The sequence below is a fragment of the Leucoraja erinacea genome, chromosome 39 (genome assembly GCF_028641065.1).
Source record: "Leucoraja erinacea ecotype New England chromosome 39, Leri_hhj_1, whole genome shotgun sequence".
Lineage (NCBI taxonomy): Eukaryota > Metazoa > Chordata > Chondrichthyes > Rajiformes > Rajidae > Leucoraja > Leucoraja erinaceus.
Genome location: NC_073415.1, coordinates 757,240 through 776,203, shown reverse-complemented (window position 1 = coordinate 776,203; position 18,964 = coordinate 757,240).

Below are 18,964 nucleotides of genomic sequence, written 5' to 3'. Positions count from 1 at the left end.
TCTCCGGGTGCTCCAGTTTCACTTCACTTCAGTTCAGTTTCACTTGTCATATGTAGGTTAACACAGGGTCAACAGTACAATGAAATGTGTTTGACAAGACAACAGGTCACCTCAGCAATGATATTACAAGGATACAATTAAGGTAAAGATAAGCTAAGAGTGACATTGGTAGGTAAAAGACACTAATAAATAAAATATTCAATGATGTTCAAATATAATATGTTTATGAGTTCAGAAGCCTGATGGCATGATGATATAGTGTTCAAGAAGGAACTGCAGATGCTGGAAAATCGAAGGTACACAAAAGTCTGAAGAAGGGTTTTGGCCCGAAATGTTGCCTATTTCCTTCGCTCCGTAGATGCTGCTGCACCCGCTGAGTTTCTCCAGCATTTTTGTGTACTTGGCATGATGATAAAAACTGTCTAGTGTCACGAGCAGCCATGCTCCTGTATTGTCTGCCTGACTGTAACAAGGAGAACAGTCTGTGCGCTGGGTGGCTGTGGTCCTTGATGATGCTGTGTGCCTTCCGCAGGCACCGCCGGTGGGAAATGTCCTGAATGGCCAGGAGATAGTTGCCAGTGATGTGCTGTGCTGCCTTCACCACTCTCTGTAGTGATGTGCAGCTGTGGGCAGAACAGTTCCCGTACCAGACTGTGATGCAGCCCACATCCCCAAGACATTCAGGTTTGTAGGTTAATTGGCCCTCTGTAAATTGTCCCTAGTGAGTAGGATAATGCTAGTGTATGGGGATTGTTGGTCAGCATGGACTCGGTGGGCTGAAGGGCCTGTTTGCACGCTGTATCTCTAAAACAAAAATAAATTTCCATTCCAAAGGTCTGAGGTTATGCCATCTCACCTGCTTTAATAAGGCAAGGTGAGATGGCATAATGACTATTTGAATCTACTTTTTAATCAGTTCAGAGTCGGGTGATAGTTTTCAAGGTTTCTTTATTCACAGCTGGCAACTGTTACATATCCAGGAAAAAGAGAGACAAATGCATCAAGACAACTAAAAGATATGCAGAATAAAACTATGAGTCTACATGACACTGCTGCACAGTTAAAGGCTTTCTTACCTCAACATAGTCATAGAGTGATACAGTGTGGAAACAGGCCCTTCGGCCCAACTTGCCCACCCCGACCATCTACACTAGTCCCACCTGCCTATGTTTCACCCATATCCCTCTAAATCTGTCCTATCCATATACCTGTCTAAATGTTTCTTAAACGTTGCAATGGTACCTGCCTCAACTACCTCCTCCGGCAGCTCGTTCCATACACCCACTGTGTGAGCTAGATAGGGCTCTTAAAGATAGCGGAGTCAGGGGTATATGGGGAGAAGGCAGGAACGGGGTACTGATTGGGGATGATCAGCCATGATCACATTGAATGGCGGTGCTGGCTCGATGGGCCGAATGGCCTATTGTCTAATATAGTCACCCCTCCAGTGTCTTTTAAATCTTAGGTAGACAAAATTGCTGGAGAATCTCAGCGGGAGCGGCAGTATCTATGGAGCGAAGGAAAATAGGCAACGTTTCGGCCCGAAACGTTGCCTATTTCTTTCGCTCCATAGATGCTGCCGCACCCGCTGAGTTTCTCCAGCACTTTTGTCTACCTAAGATTTTCCGGCATCTTCAGTTCATTCTTGAGCCTATTAAATCTTTCCCCTCTCAGCTAAAACAACAGACAATAGGTGCAGGAGTAGGCCATTTGGCCCTTCGAGCCAGCACCGCCATTCAATGTGATCATGGCTGATCATCCCCAATCAGTACCCCGTTCCTGCCTTCTCCCCATGTCCCCTGACTCTGCTATTTTTAAGAGCCCTATTTAGCTCTCTCTTGAAAGCATCCAGAGAACCTGCCTCCACCGCTCCACTGAGGCAGAGAATTCCACAGACTCACAACTCTCTGTGAGAAAAAGTGTTTCCTCGTCCCCATTCTAAATGGCTTACCCCTTATTCTTAATCTGTGTGGCCCCTGGTTCTGGACTCCCCCAATATCGGAAACATGTTTCCTGCCTCTAGCGTGTCCAAACCCTTAACAATCTTATATGTTTCAAACAATCTTATATGTTTCAACCTATTTTCTCAATTCCCATATTCTGGACAAAAGACTGATCTATTCCTCTCATGATTTTGTACACCTCCATAAGATCACCTCTCACCCTGCTGTGCACCCAGGAATAGAGTCCTAGCCTGCTCAACCTCTCCCTGTAGCTCAGTCCTGGCAACATGCATGTAAGGTGATTTAACTCACTGCTTGTCACTGGCTCAAAACCAGTCAACTGGATGGAGTCCCCTCCTCATTGGGCCTGATCCCAGGGGAGCAGTTGACATTACCTCATTACCTTTATCCAAATAAGGCGTTGTTGTTCACAATTCTGTCCTGGTTTTATTCATTCTAGCTGGTTCAGGCTGGTCTCTGGTTACCTGAGGTGACAGCGTGTTCTTTGTCCCTGGCCTCTGGTTCACAGACTGTTCTATTCAAGAAACATGGAAACATAGAAAATAGGTGCAGGAGTAGAGGCCATTCGGCCCTTCGAGCCTGCACCGCTATTCAATATGATCATGGCTGATCATCCAACTCAGTATCCTGTACCTGTTTTCTCTCCATACCCCCTGATCCCTTTAGCCACAAGGGCCACATCTAACTCCCTCTTAAATATAGCCAATGAACTGGCCTCAACTACCTTCTGCGGCAGAGAATTCCACAGATTCACCACTCTGTTTTCCTCATCTCGGTCCTAAAAGATTTCCCCCTTATCCTTAAACTGTGACCCCTTGTTCTGGACTTCCCCAACATCGGGAACAATCTTCCTGCATCTAGCCTGTCCAACCTATTAAGAATTTTGTAAGTTTCTATAAGATCCCCCCTCAATCTTCTAAATTCTAGCGAGTGCAAACCGAGTCTATCCAGTCTTTCTTCATATTAAAGTCCTGCCATCCCAGGAATCAGTCTGGTGAACCTTCTCTGTACTCCCTCTATGGCAAGAATGTATTTCCTCAGATTAGGAGACCAAAACTGTACGCAATTGCCAGCAGTTGCTAACAAACTCACCCCAGCTACTCCCTTCAATCCCCAACCATGCCTCGTGACCTGAGACACTAACATCTGTGGGGATGAAGCGTTTGAGGGGTTACACACAAAATGCTGGAGTAACTCAGCGGAACAGGTGGCATCTCTGGAGAGAAGGAATGGGCGGCATAGAAACATAGAAACGTAGAAAATAGGTGCAGGAGGAGGCCATTCGGCCCTTCGAGCCAGCACCGCCATTCATTGTGATCATGGCTGATCGTCCCAAATCAATAACCCGTGCCTGCCTTCTCCCCATATCCCTTAATTCCACTAGCCCCTAGAGCTCTATCTAACTCTTTCTTAAATCCATCCAGTGACTTGACCTCCACTGCCCTCTGTGGCAGGGAATTCCATAAATTCACAACTCTCCGGGTGAAAACGTTTTTTCTCGCCTCAGTCTTAAATGACCTCCCCTTTATTCTAAGACTGTGGCCCCTGGTTCTGGACTCGCCCAACATTGGGAATATTTGTCCTGCATCTAGCTTGTCCAGTCCTTTTATATATGTTTCTATACGATCCACCCCCTCATCCTTCTAAACTCCAGTGAATACAAGCCTAGTCTTTTCAATCTTTCCTCATATGACAGTCCCGCCATTCCAGGGATCAATCTTGTGAACCTACGCTGCATTGCCTCAATCACAAGGATGTCCTTCCTCAAATTAGGAGACCAAAACTGTACACAATACCCAGATGTGGTCTCACCAAAGCCCTATACAACTGCAGAAGAATCTTTGGCTGAAGAAAGGTCTCAACCCGAAAAGTCACCTATTCCTTTTCTCCAGAGATGCTGCCTGACCCGCTGAGTTACTCCAGCATTTTGTGTCCATCTTCAGTGTAAACCAGCATCTGCAGTTTCTTCCTATACTAGTGCTTTGAGAGGTCGGTTATGGCACATATCAACTCCGACCACAGCAAGTACCCGTACCCACTACAGTTTGCCTACAGCCACAACAGGTTGTCACTGGCTCTCCACTCTGCACTGGACCACCTGAACAGTAACAACATATACATCAGTTTGTGCTCATAGACTACAGCTCTGCATTCAATACTATCATCCCATCTAAACTTGTTACTAAGCTCACGAAGCTGGGTCTCCGTGCATTCCTTTGGACTTTAGAGATGCAGCATGGAATCTGGCCCTTCGGCCCATCGAGTCTGCGCCAACCAGCGATCACCCCATACACTAGCACCATATCAATTTTTGTAATTTACAGATGCCAATCAAACTACAAAGCTGTAGGTCTTTGGAGTGTGGGAGGTAACCGGAGCACCCGGAGAAAACCCACATGGTCACAGGAATGACGTGCAAACTCTGTACAGACAGCGCCCATACAGTCAGGATCGTACCCAGGTCTCTGGCGCTGTGAGGCAGCAACTCTACTGCTGTGCCATCGTGCCGTTCTGCAGATGAATCCTCGACTTCCTCATCGACAGAACGTGATCAGTACAAATTGGCAGCATAACCTCCTCCTCAATAACCATCAGCAATCGACAATAGGTGCAGGAGTAGGCCATTCGGCCCTTCGAGCCAGCACCGCCATTCAATGTGATCATGGCTGATCATCCCCAAACAGTACCCCGTTCCTGCCTTCTCCCCATATCCCATGACTCTGCTATTTTTAAGAGCCCTATCTAGCTCTTTCTTTAAAGCATCCAGAGAACCGGCCTCCACCGCCCTCTGAGGCAGAGAATTCCACAGACCCACAACTCTCTGTGAGAAAAAGTGTTTCCTCGTCTCCGTTCTAAATGGCTTACCCCTTATTCTTAAACTGTGGCCCTGGTTCTGGACTCCCCCAACATCGGGAACATGTTCCCTGCCTCTAGCGTGTCCAAACCCTTAATAATGATATGTTTCAATAAGATCCCCTCTGATCCTTCTAAACTCCAGAGAGTACAAGCCCAGCTGCTCCATTCTCTCAGCATATGACAGTCCCGCCATCCCGGGAATTAACCTTGTAAACCTATGCTGCACTCCCTCAATAGCAAGAATGTTGTTCCTCAAATAGGGGACCAAAACTGCACACAATACTCCAGGTGTGGTCTCACTAGGGCTCTGTACAACTGCAGAAGGATCTCTTTGCTCCTATACTCAATTCCTCTTGTTATAAAGGCCAACATGCCATTGGCTTTCTTCACTGCCTGCTGTACCTGAACAGGGGCATCTGAAGGCTGTGTGCTCAGCTCCCTGCTCTACTCATACTGTACCCATGACAGTGTGTAAGCCGGCCACAATTCCAACTCCATCTTTAAATTGGCCCATGTTGCTGGATGACCTATAGGTAATGATGAGTCAGTGTAAAGGAACGAGATCGATTGTCTGATGGAATGTTGCCAGAAGAGTAACCTTGCTCTCAATGTCATTAAGGAGCTGATTGTTGACGTTGGAAGAGGAAGGCCAAGGATCCACTTCCTCTTTGGGACGGTGGTGAAAAGTGTCAACTGCAAGCCTACTGGTGCTGTCTGTACGGAGTTTGCACGTTCTCCCCATGACCACATGGGATTTCTCCGAGATCTCTGGTTTCCTCCCACACTCCAAAGATGTACATGCTTGTAGGTTGTTTAAGAAGGAACTGCAGATGCTGGAAAATCGAAGGTAGGCAAAAGTGCTGGAGAAACTCAGCGGGTGTGGCATCATCTATGGAGTGAAGGAAATAGGCAACGTTTTCGGCCAAAACCCTTCTTCAGACTGATCTGAAGAAGTCTGAAGAAGGGTTTTGGCCCGAAAAGTTGCCTATTTCCTTCGCTCCATAGATGCTACTGCACCCACTGAGTTTCTCCAGCACTTTTGTCTACCTCAGGTTTGGAGGTTAATTGGTTTGGTAAAAATGTAAAATTGTCCCTAGTGTGTGTAGGGTAGTTTTAATTTGGGAATCGCTGGTTGGCGCAAACTCAATGGGCCGAAGGGCCTGTTTCCGTGCTGTATCTCTAAACTAAACACTTGGCTCTGTATATCACATTAGGCGGCAGTGCATCAATCAGTGGGTTGTTGCTGCTGCCTTGACTCATTGACAGGGAATGAGTGGTTGTGTAACAGAGCAGGTAAACTGGTGGTTGGGTAACTGCACCCAACATGAGTCAGGAGGGGAGCAACCCTTGTACTCACAGCCAGCCGCCATCCCAGTTGCCCACTTCCTCACTCATGGTCATAGACTCATACAGCATGGAAACAGGCCCATCCAGCCCATGCTGGCCATCAGCCTTCCAAGTTACAATAATCTTACACAATCCAATTATTTTATACTCGGTGAGAATATCTGAAATTCTTGATTAGTACGGGAGAAGACAGAAGAATGGGGTTAGATGGGAGAGATAGATCAGCCATGGTTGAATGGAAGAGTAGAGTTGATGGGCCAAATGACCTAATTCTACTCAAATTCATTTTGAGCTGATGACTGAATATGGTCATGTTCAATATTTCTCCAGCTGGTGGAGAGGATGGGGATAGAGGTCTGCACGGTCTGGCCTTGCTGAGGGAAGAGTGATGGGTCAGGTCTTCACTGAAGTTCACCGTGTGTCCACACCCTGGAACAACTCCGTTGCGAGGAGAACATGGAGCTGGAGGGAGAAACCTGCTGCCAGCACACAACGCCAGAACCAGGGCAGTTCCAGTGGGTGACCAGAGCCATGGTGACCTTAGCCACAGTGACCGTGACCAGGGAGACCGTAACCATGGTGACCTTAGCCACAGTGACCGTAACCAGGGAGACCGTAACCATGGTGACCGTGACCAGGGACACTGGAACCATGGTGACCATAACCATGGAGACCGGGACCGTGGTAACCACAACCATGGTGATTGTAACCATGGAGACCTTAACCATGGTGATTGTAACCATGGTGAACTACTGGCTACCTCTTTGGTGACCCTCGGACTATCCTTGATCGGACTCACTCCAGATTTTTGTGTCCATCTTTGGTTTAAACCAGCATCTGCAGTTCCTTCCCACACACTTTGCTGGCTTTACCTAGCACGAAACGATATTTCCGTATCATGTGTCTACACACTGCAAATGGCTGGACTGTAATCATGTGTTGTCTTTCCGCTGACTGGTTAGCACGCAACAAAAGCTTTTCACTGTACCTCAGGTCATGTGACTAGACTAAATTGTGACTGTAACCATGGAGGCCGTAACCGTGGCGACCGTAACCGTGGAGACCGTAACCGTGGAGACCGTAACCGTGGAGACCGTAACCGTGGAGACCGTAACCATGGAGACCGTAACCATAGAGACCATAACCGTGGCGACCATAACCATGGAGACCGTAACCGTGGAGACCGTAACCGTGGAGACCGTAACCGTGGAGAGTAACCGTGGAGACCGTAACCGTGGCGACCGTAACCATGGAGACCGTAACCGTGGAGACCGTAACCATGGAGACCGTAACCGTGGAGGCCGTACCCCTGGAGACCATAACCATGGAGACCGTAACCGTGGAGACCATAACCATGGAGATCGTAACCGTGGAGACTGTAACCATGGAGACCGTAACCATGGACCGTAACCGTGGTGACCATAAATGTTGTGTCCACAATGGCAGTGACTGTATCTGTGGTGTGGCTGTGGTGACCATTAACCTTGGTGACCAGACGCACACTGACTGCGGTGGGCACTCATTCACACCGGCACCTCGCCAGCTGGGTCTTTTATTGTCACGTGTACCAATCAAGGTACAGTGATACGTGAATTATCATTCAGCCATACGAAAAAAAAGCAACCAGACACACAACTACATAAAAGTTAACATAAACATCCACCACAACGGATTCCCCACATTTCCCACTGTGATGGAAGGCAAAATAGTCCAATCTTCTTCCTCTTTAATCTCCCGCGGTCGTGGCAGTCAAACCATTCATCGGGGTGATCGAAGCTCCCGCAGCTGGCGGTCGAAGCCTCTGTGTCGGGGCGATCGAAGCTCCCTCGTCGGTACGGTCAAAAGTCCTGCGGCTTGGAGTTGCCGAAGTCGGTCTCTGACCAGAGACGGCGAGCTCCACAATGTTAAAATCCCGTAGGCTCCCCGCGGTGCAACTGTCAAAATCCGTCTCCAGCAAAGGCCGCCAACTCCTCGATGTTAGGCCGCAGTGCGGACGGAGATACGATACGGAAAAAAATCACATCTCCGTCGAGGTAAGTGATTAGAATACCACCCCCCCCCCACATAAAACAAGCTAAAGAACATTAAAAACATACATTTAACACATACTATTAAAACACAAAGAAGGAAGGGACAGACAGACTGTTGGCGAGGCAGCCGTTGCTAGCGCCACCTGGTGGAATCAATACAATACAATACAATACAATACAATACAACGGTTTATTTGTCACATTGCACAAAAAGTGCAAGTGAAATGATACGTCAGCAGCGATACAATGATAAAGGGCACACACAAAAACACAATAAATTTTTAACATAAACATCCACCACAGCATTCATCACTGTGGTGGAAGGCACACAATTTGGCCAGTCCTCCTCCATTTCCCCCCGTGGTCGGGACCTCAACCCTCCGCAGCCGTTGCTGCGGGCGTCCAGATGGTAAAAGGACAAGGTACGAGTCCAGGTAAGTCCAGAGTCGGCTCCTCCCCACCGGAGACCGCGGCTTTTAGTTGGTGTAGGCCGCAGGCCGGCGGCCGAAGATTTAAAGTTCCCTCCACGTCGCAGCCGTAAGCACCGCAGTCTGCAGGGCCGGCGGTCGAAGCTCCCCTCCAGGGGTGATGTAAGTCCATACCGGACCCGCTAACACGCTGCTGACAGTTCTGCTGCCAGTGCAGCGCCCCCACCGGTATCATAGAGTAATAGAGTGATACGGCATGGAAACAGGCCCTTCGGCCCAACTTGCCTACACCAGCCAACAATGTCCCAGCTTCACTAGTCCCACCTGCCCGTGTTTGGTCCATATCCCTCCAAACCTGTCCTATCCATGTATCTGTCTAACTGTTTCTTAAACATTGGGATAGTCCCAGCCTCAACTACCTCCTCTGGCAGCTTGTTCCATACACCCACCACCCTCTGTGTGAAAAAGTTACCCCTCAGATTCCCATTAAATGTTTTCCTCCCCTCACCTTAAACCTATGTCCTCTGGTCCTCGACTCTGGGCAAGGGACTCTGCCCGATCTATTCCTCTCATGATCTTGTACACCTCTGTAAGATCATCCCTCATCCTCCTATGCGCTAACGTCTTTGATGTTCCCAAAGAAACATTGGAGCTAAACGTGTGGATCATGGAACTGTGTTGCAACATGTCACATCTCAGTGGGCGTTAGATCAATAACGTTTCTCATCCTCTCCTCCTGCAGCTGGATTATAATTAGCAGTGGTGAGAAAATAGCGTTTTATCTTCTCACGTATAGTTACTTATTAATGTTCGGCAAATATTTACATACTTGACTCACAGACTCTCTTCAGAAAAAGGGCAATAAAGTATGGCCATTACATTGACCAATGGTTTGGTCATAGAGGCTTTGAGCTGAACAGCAAGAAGACACAGGCCCATCGGCCCACTTTGTCCATGCTGACCTAGTTGCCATAGCAGGCTGGTCATATTTGGCTGGTAGACAAAAATGCTGGAGAAACTCAGTGGGTGAGGCAGCATCTATGGAGTGAAGGAAATAGGCAACGTTTCGGGCCAAGACCCTTCTTCAGAGTGATGTAGGGTGGGGGGCGGGAGAAGAAAGAAGAAAGGAAGAGGAGGAGCCAGAGGGCTAGAAGGCTGAGAAGGGGAGGAGACAGGACAGCTACCTGAAATTGGAGAAGTCAATGTTCATGCCACTGGGGTGTAAACTGCCCAAGTGGAATATGAGGTGCTGCTCCTCCAATTTGCGGTGGTCCTCACTCTGGCCATGGGGGAGGCCCAGGACAGAAAGGTCGGATCTGGAATGAGAGGGGGAGTTGAAGTGCTGAGCCACCGGGAGGTCAGGTTGGTTATTGCGGACCGAGCGGAGGTGTTGGGCGAAACGATCGCCAAGCCTACGCTTGGTCTCACCGATGTAGATCAGCTGACACCTAGAGCAGCGGATGCAATAGATGGGGTTGGAGGAGATGCAGGTGAACCTCTGCCACACCTGGAACAACTGTTTGGGTCCTTGAATGGAGTCACGGAGGGAGCTAAAGCGACAAATGTAGCATTTCTTGTGGTTGCAAGGGAAAGTGCCCGGGGAGGGGGTAGTGCGGGTGGGAAGGGAAGAATTGACCAGTGAGTTACGGAGGGAGCGGTCTCTGCGGAAAGCAGACAGGGGAGGAGATGGGAAGACGTGGCGAGTGGTGGGTTTTGGCTGCATTTGGCCCCATAGCCGTCTAAACCCTTAGGTCCATCAACTTTCACGGTAACAAAGAGACGGTCCATTGCCCTCCATGAGAGGTTAACATTCTCCAATATACATAGAACATAGAACAGTACAGCGTAGGAACAGGCCATTCGGCCCACATGTTGGTACTGAACATGACGCCACATTAAACTGATCTGTTCTGCCTGCATGTGATCCAGATCCCTCCATTCCTTGTATAATCCACGTTCCTATCTAAAACCCTGTTAAACGCCACTATCGTATCCACCTCCACCTGTCAGTGTGTTCCAGTTACTCACAACCCTCTGTGTAATAAATTTGCCCCGTACATCTTTAAACTTGCCCCTCTCACCTTAAAGTTATGCTGTTGAATTTTTGACATTTCCCACCCTGGGACAATGTTTCTGACTGCCTACCTTCTCTATGCTGCACATAATATTATATACATCCACCAGAGCTCATCTGGAGGTGTGCGTTCGTTTTCACACTTCTGTACCTGTTGCCTGATAGGAGAGGGGAGAAGAGGGAGTGACCAGGGGTGAGACTGGTCCTTGATTATGCTGCTGGCCTCGCCGAGGCAGCGCGAGTTTTGGAGAAACCGACAATGGCAGCCTGAAATGGCGAGCTCTCCCGTGGTACGGTGAGGGGTGTGGTTGTTAGATCTTTCCAGGGTTCGTGCTTCTCAGTCCAAACTTTCATGTGGTCCACCCTGTTACGATGAATGCAATCAACCTGGCGTGCACAATCAAATCAGATCAAATAGAACAAGTTGTCCCATAACTTTAGGCTGAGCATGCCACACGCAAGAAGATGAAGAGAGTCCCATCCCAAACACTCCCACTCCACCTTGAACACCCGTGGACCAGAGGTTCCCGGGAGACAGTCAGGATGTTGCATTCAGCACATCCTCGAATCCTGCCACCTATCCACCTGGGAATCTCCTCCCGTGATGGAGCCAGGATTAGAAGGAACGTCACTCATCCTTGTGTTGCAACTATCCACTTGCAACAGACAGACATTTAAAAATGGGAACATGGATATGAGTTTCACAGAGTGCTGGAGTAACTCAGCGGGTCAGGCAGCATCTGTGGAGAACATGGATAGATGATGTTTCACAGAGTGCTGGAGTAACTCAGCGGGTCAGGCGGCATCTGTGGAGAACATGGATAGGTGACGTTTCACAGAGTGCTGGAGTAACTCAGCGGGTCAGGCAGCATCTGTGGAGAACATGGATAGGTGACGTTTCACAGAGTGCTGGAGTAACTCAGCGGGTCAGGCAGCATCTGTGGAGAACATGGATAGGTGACATTTCACAGAGTGCTGGAATAACTCAGCGGGTCAGGCAGCATCTGTGGAGAACATGGATAGGTGACGTTTCACAGAGTTTGGGTCAGCGGGTCTTCAGCATCTGTGGAGAACATGGATAGGTGACGATTCGGGTTGGGTCCCTTCTTCAGGCTCACCTTCTGGGATTCCTGATGGAAAACCGATGGAATATCTTTGTTACAGTCACAGCACCAGAGACACGGGTTCGTTCCTGACCTCAGGTGCCGTCTCTGTGGAGTTTGCACGTTCTCCCTGTGAACACATGGGTTTCCTCTGGTGCTCTGGTTACCTTCCACATCCCAAGCATTAGTAAGTTAATTGGCCCTCTGTAAATTGTCCCTAGTGTGCAGGGAGTCGATTAGAAAGGGGGGTAACATGGAACTAGTGTGAACGGGTAAACGATGGTCGGCATGGGACTCGGTGGGCCGAAGGGCCTGTTTCCATGCTGCATCTCTAAACTATACTAAGCTAAACTAATCCTTAAAATGTCCCAATCCAGTAATATGTTCTAATTAAAGTGTATTACTGGATTTAAGGATTTAATTCAATTCAATTAGCTTATTTTGCACAGAATGGCACAAAAACAATCAGAGGGTCATGGGACTGTTACACATAGTTTAAATGTTAACCCAGTGAGAACTGGTGTTTTTTCATGCCATATAACACTGAAAGAAAATTTGCTGCAAAGTCAGTGGATAAAATGTGGCACCAGTCACACATTTACACCTTTAGGTGTGTAACGTTGGTTTTAAAGAGCTTAACAGAGAGTCAGGCAAAGTTTCAGAGAATGACTTAAGGGCCTGTCCCACTTGCATGCGTCTGGCGCGAACAAACGTGGTCGCTTGAGGCGTAGGGTCGCGCGGGGCCGGTCCCACTTAGAATCGCGGAGGCGTACGGCGTTGTGCGGGGCCGGTCCCGACATCGAAAATCTTGCACTGTCTGAAAATTTTGTGCGCCAACAGCCTGTCGGCTTGCAGGCGCATTGCGGTCGTACGCAGCGTCTAGACAGCGTACGCAGCGTCTTGACGGCGTACGTCTAGCGCGTGACATTGCGCGATGACATCACCGCCCGGCATGATGTTGCGTGATGACATCACCGCCCGACGCCGTGTGACGCCCAAATTCAGTCAGCCCGCCTCCTGCCCAGCTGATTGGTGAGTATGACGTAAATGATGTCACGCGCGAACTTAGCGCGTGTTTAGCGCGTACCACCGCGTACTTACCGCGAACTTCGCCTGAACTCCGCTTCCGTTTGGTCGCGCCAAACGCATGCAATCGCATGCAAGTGGGACAGGCCCTTTACAGAGGCCCCAGTGTCTGCAGTTTTACATTTGATTGCCACTGATTAAGTCCAAACCAACCTGGCCACGCACTCACTTCACTCCTGCCATCGGGGGTGCAGGAAGGAACTGCAGATGCTGGTTTAAACCGGAAATAGACACAAAATGCTGGAGTAACTCAGCTGGACAGGCAGCGTCTGAAAAAGGGTCTCCAGAGATGATGCCTGGCCCGCTGAGTTACTCCAGCATTGTACACTAACGAAACAATGAAGGTAGACAAAAATGCTGGGGAAACTCAGCGGGTGAGGCAGCATCTATGGAGCGAAGGAAATAGGCAACATAGAAACATAGGAACATAGAAAATAGGTACAGGAGTAGGCCATTCGGCCCTTCGAGCCTGCACCGCCATTCAATATGATCATGGCTGATCATCCAACTCAGTATCCCGTACCTGCCTTCTCTCCATACCCCCTGATCCCTTTAGCCACAAGAGCCACATCTAACTCCCTCTTAAATATAGCCCCGTCCTGAAATCGTTCCGAAACGTTGCCTATTTCCTTTTCACCATAGATGCTGCTGCACCCGCTGAGTTTCTCCAGCATTTTTGTCCACCTTCGATTTTCCAGCATCTGCAGTTCCTTCTTAAACTAACCAATGAACTTGGTTGCATATGTGTACATATAGGGGTTATGTATTGATTTTTTTGTGTATTTTATATTTTCAATATTTGCTGTGTTTACAGACCTGTTAAGCTGCTGCAATTAAGAATCAAACACTCTTAACTCTTGCGAGCGTGGCTATAGGGTCTGCTATTGGGAAGGAGCGGAGGTGCGTTAGTTAGGGGCCACAGAGTCAGAACAGGTTACAGGGTTCGAGAGGCTTAGTCCTCACTGACATTTGTTTGGTTTAGTTTAGATTAGAGACTCAGCGCAGAAACAGGCCCTTCGGCCCACCGAGTCCGCACCGACCAGCGATCCCCGTACACTAACACTATCCCACACACACGAGGGACAATTTCCATTTATACCAAGCCAACTAACCTACAAATTGTACGTCTCTGGAGTGTGGGGGGAAACGGAGCACCCGGAGAAACCCCACGTGGTCACGGGGAGAACGTACAAACTCTATACAAGCAGCACACGTAGTCGGGATCAAGCCCGGGTCTCTGCCGCTGTGAGGCAGCAACTTTACCGCTGCGCCCCCATGCGCCCTTTTGATCAAAGATCCTATAGCGGAGCAAGATAGACCACTCCTGCTAAATGCAATGGGCTGACGTGTGGTATGCAATGGAACGGAACGTGGGCTTTTTTTTTCATCCATTTCCGTAACCGGACCCGACCCGACTCGCAGTGTAATCAACATTGTGGGGGAACAGTTTGTGTTAATAAATTAAAATTCTGAAAATGAGGAGAAGATTTTTACCAAAGAACTTTTATTTTTACGAGGATGTTTCCGTAACCGGCTTCCGTCTCCACACTAGTATCTTTGCTCCGCTACGGGATCTTTGGTGCGGAGACGGAAGCCGGTTACGGAAATGGGGCCGAAAATTACCCATGACCGTACTACGTCTTTGTCGTCGAGTGATCGATCTTGCTCGCTGTAGGATCTTTGGTTTTCATTAGAAAGGTGAGAATTTTAAAAAGTCGCATTGCGGGTCTGATGTGGCTCTGGGTGAGTCATTGGGGATGGTTTGGGTAAGTCAGCTGAAGAATGTCCCCAATGACTGTTAGTGAATAAGTGTTGCAACACCTATGTGAGCAAGCAGGAGCCAGTGTTACAACAAGGTTACTAAAGTTCAAGCTGAAACTTCTTCAGCCAAATGGAAGCTGCTCTTATCGTACTTCGGCATCGGTGGAGTTGCTGCCTCACAGCGCCAGGGACCCGGGTTCCATCCTGCCTACTAGTGCTGTCTGTACGGAGTTTGCACGTTCTCCCCGTGACCGCGTGTGTTTCCCCCGGGTGCTCCGGTTTCCTCCCACACTCCAAAGACGTGCAGGTTTGTAGGTTGTTTAAGAGGGAACTGCAGATGCTGGAGAATCGAAGGTTACACAAAAAAGCTGGAGAAACTCAGCGGGTGCAGCAGCATCTATGGAGCGAAGGAAATAGGCAACGTTTCGGGCCGAAACCCTTCTTCAGACTGAACTTCAGACAGGTTTGTAGGTTAATTGGCTTCGGTAAAAATTGTAAATTGTGTGTGTAGGATAATGTACAAGGTGATCGCTGGTCGGATTGGACTCGATGGGCTGAAGGGCCTGCTCTCTAAACTAAACTAAACTAAACTATCCTTAGACCTTTACTGCCCAGGAACAGGCAACATTCCTCACAGTTTGAAGAAGGGTCTCGACCCAAAACGTTACCCATTCCTTCTCCCCAGAGATGCTGCCTCACCCGCTGAGTTACTCCAGCATTTTGTGTCTATCTCTGCATGTACAGTACAGTATTACACTGAATCCCCTCATCATAGTCATTGATATGGAAGATGAGCAGTCAGGACATTCCACTAGACAGCCTCCCAACCACTTTGGGAGGTCAGATGTAAGGGGAAAATAACAACATTGATGTACAGAGGGATCTTGGGGTCCAAATGCACAAATGTAAGTGGACAAGTAGTGGTAAAGAAGACATGTGGTATGCTTGCCTTCACTGAAACATAGAAACATAGAAAATAGGTGCAGGAGGAGGCCTTTCGGCCCTTCGAGCCAGCACCGCCATTCATTGTGATCATGGCTCATCGTCCCCTATCAATAACCCGTGCCTGCCTTCTCCCCACATCCCTTGACTCCACTAGCCCCTAGAGCTCTATCTAACTCTGTCTTAAATCCATCCAGTGACTTGGCCTCCACTGCCCTCTGTGGCAGGGAATTCCACAAATTCACAACCCTCTGGGTGAAAAAGTTTTTTCTCACCTCAGTCTTAAATGGCCTCCCCTTTATTCTAAGACTGTGGCCCCTGGTTCTGGACTCGCCCAACATTGGGAACATTTTTCCTGCATCTAGCCTGTCCAGTTCTTTTATAATTTTATATGTTTCTATAAGATACCCCCCTCAACCTTCTAAACTCCAGTGAATTCAAGCCTAGTCTTTTCAATCTTTCCTCATATGACAGTCCCGCCATCCCAGGGATCAATCTTGTGAACCTATTCTGCATTGCTTCAATCACAAGGATGTCCTTCCTCAAATTAGGAGACCAAAACAGTACACAATACTCCAGATGTGGTCTCACCAGAGCCCTATACAACTGGTCGGGGCATTTGCGCATCATGCAGATGGCACGCAAAGATTTTGTACATCCCAAAATCCTGGGGCGCCGGGCGTGACCCTGCCTACGTCCCCACGTACCATGCACGCATCACGTGCGCGCCATGCGTAAATGATGGTGCGTAAATGACGCGCAAATAACGCCCAAGTGGGACAAGCCCTTAAGACTCAGGAAGTCGTGATACAGCTCTATAGGTCTTTGGTCAGGCCACATTTGGAGTATTGCTTGCAGTTCTGGTCACCCCATTACAGGAAGGATGTAGAGACCTTGGAAAAGGTGCAGTGGAGGTTCACCAGAATGATGCTTGGATCAGACGGTGTTAGATACAAGCAGAGGTTGGACAGTTTTGGATTGTGTTCACTGGAAAGCAAGAGGTTGAAAGGAGATCTAATAGATGTATATACAATTATGAGAGGCATAGATAGGGTAGACAGTCAGATCCTTTTTCCCAGGATGGAAATGTCCAAGACCAGAGTCCAAGACTCGGCCCCGGAGCTGTGGTGGCGGAGGCAGTGGCAGCGGCAACGGAGACCCGACTCGGCCCCGAAACCGTGATGGTGGCAGCGACCACCCGCGGAGTTTGAACCGGCCCGTTCGCGGAGCACGGTTTAACCGCGGTTGAGCCGCTGGAGCCTGGATCACCTCGGCGCAGAGGGAGAACAAAGAGGGAAGAGACAGAGACTTTAAGATTTTGCCTTCCACCACAGTGAGGAGGTGTTTGGTGAACTCACTGTGGTGGATGTTAAATTTGTGTTGATTGTGTGTTTTTGTCATTTTTTATTATATGTATGACTGCAGGGAAACAAAATTTCGTTCAGACCGAAAGGTCTGAATAACAATAAACAAATCTAATCTAATCTAATAGAAACATTGAAAATAGGTGCAGGAGTAGGCCATTCGTCCCATCGAGCCTGCACCGCCATTCAATATGATCATGGCTGATCATCCACAATCAGTACCCCGTTCCTGCTTTCTCCCCATATCCTTTGACTTTGTTAGCCCTAAGAGCTAAATCTAACTCTCTAGATTTCGTTTTGTCAGCCTTGTGATTCAGCTAAAGACTAGATCGCCCCTTTCACAAGTTTGAGATCCCTGCAAGATAATTTTCTGTCGATTATCTATGTGCTTGAGGTGTAATCTGTAAATTAAACTTTAATCCATTCTCTGCAACGACTGTAATTCCATCAATAATGTGCATCTTCCGACATAAAGGAGCTTTGAAGATGGCTACTACAGCTTTTTGTATCTATCTAAAGGGCCGAAACCCCTTCTACACCATCGTAAGACAATATAATTTTAAGGTCCACAGCCATCAGGCTATTAAACCTGGCTCGGACAAAACTCTGATTATTAATAACCCATTATCTGTTATTTGCACTTTACCAGTTTATTTATTCATGTGTGTATATATTTATATGATGGTATATGGACACACTGATCTGTTTTGTACTAAATGCCTACTATGTTCTGTGTGCTGAAGCAAAGCAAGAATTTCATTGTCCTATCAGGGACACATGACAATAAACTCTCTTGAGTCTTGAACTTGAACCAATTTATTAATTAAATTAAATTAAAAACCAATTTACCAGTCAAACCTGGACTATTAAATGATAACTGAAGGCACTGTAGGTGCCGGGAGATGAAGGAGGAAGTAGTGAGACCAGGTCTTGTACTGAAGAAGGGTCTCAACCTGAAACGTCGCCCATTCCTTCTCTCCAGAGCTGCTGCCTGTCCTGCTGAGTTACTCCAGCATTTTGTATCTATCTTCAGGTCTTGTACTTGTGGTTCAATGGAGCGATGTGCTCTCAGTGCTGCCCTCTACTGTTCATCCTCTCACTCTCACCTATGAGCAAGTCCGACTGCACTTCTGGCCTGGCCGACATAATCTAAACTGAAGATAAACGCAAGATGCTGGAGTAACTCAGCGGGACAGGCAGCATCTCTGGAGAGCAGGAATGGACGATGTTTCGAGCCGAGACCCTTCTTCAGACTGAAAGTCACGGGAAAGGGAAACGAGAGATGTAGACAGTGATGTGGGGAGATGTAGAATGATGATAAAGGAAACAGATCATTGTTAGCTGCTTGCTGGGTGAGAACGAGAAGCTGGTGTGAGTTGGGTGGGGGAGGGATGGAGGGAGAGGGAAGGCAGGGGTTACTTGATCAATATTCATACCACTGGGGTGTAAGCTGCCCAAGCAAAATATGAGGTGCTGTTCCTCCAATTTGCATTAACCTCACTCTGACAATGGAGGAGGCCCAGGACAGAAAGGTCAGTGTGGTAATGGGGAGGAGTTAAAGTGTTTGGCAACTGACCCGGGAGATCAGGTAGGTCCAGGTGTTCAGTGAAACGATCGCCCAGGTCTCGCCAATGTATAATGTCCCCTGTCCCACTTGGGAAACCTGAACGGAAAACTCTGTGCCCCACCCAAGGTCTCCGTGCAGTTCCCGGAGGTTGCAGGTGGTTCCCGGAGGTTGCAGGTAGTGGAAGCAGGTAGGGAGACTGACAAAAACCTCCGGGAACCGCACGGAAACCTTGGGTGGGGCGCAAAGTCCCCAGAGGTTTCCGTTCAGGTTTCCTAAGTGGGACAAAGGGCATTATTAGAGTCCACATCTTGAACAACGGACACAGTAGATGAGGTTGGAGGAGGTGCAAGTGTTAAACTTGCATTGGTGTGTTGCTGAGACATTGTCCATGCCGTAAAAAAAGGTTATTCTCAGTGACTGGGCTAACGTTGTGGGTGGTCTG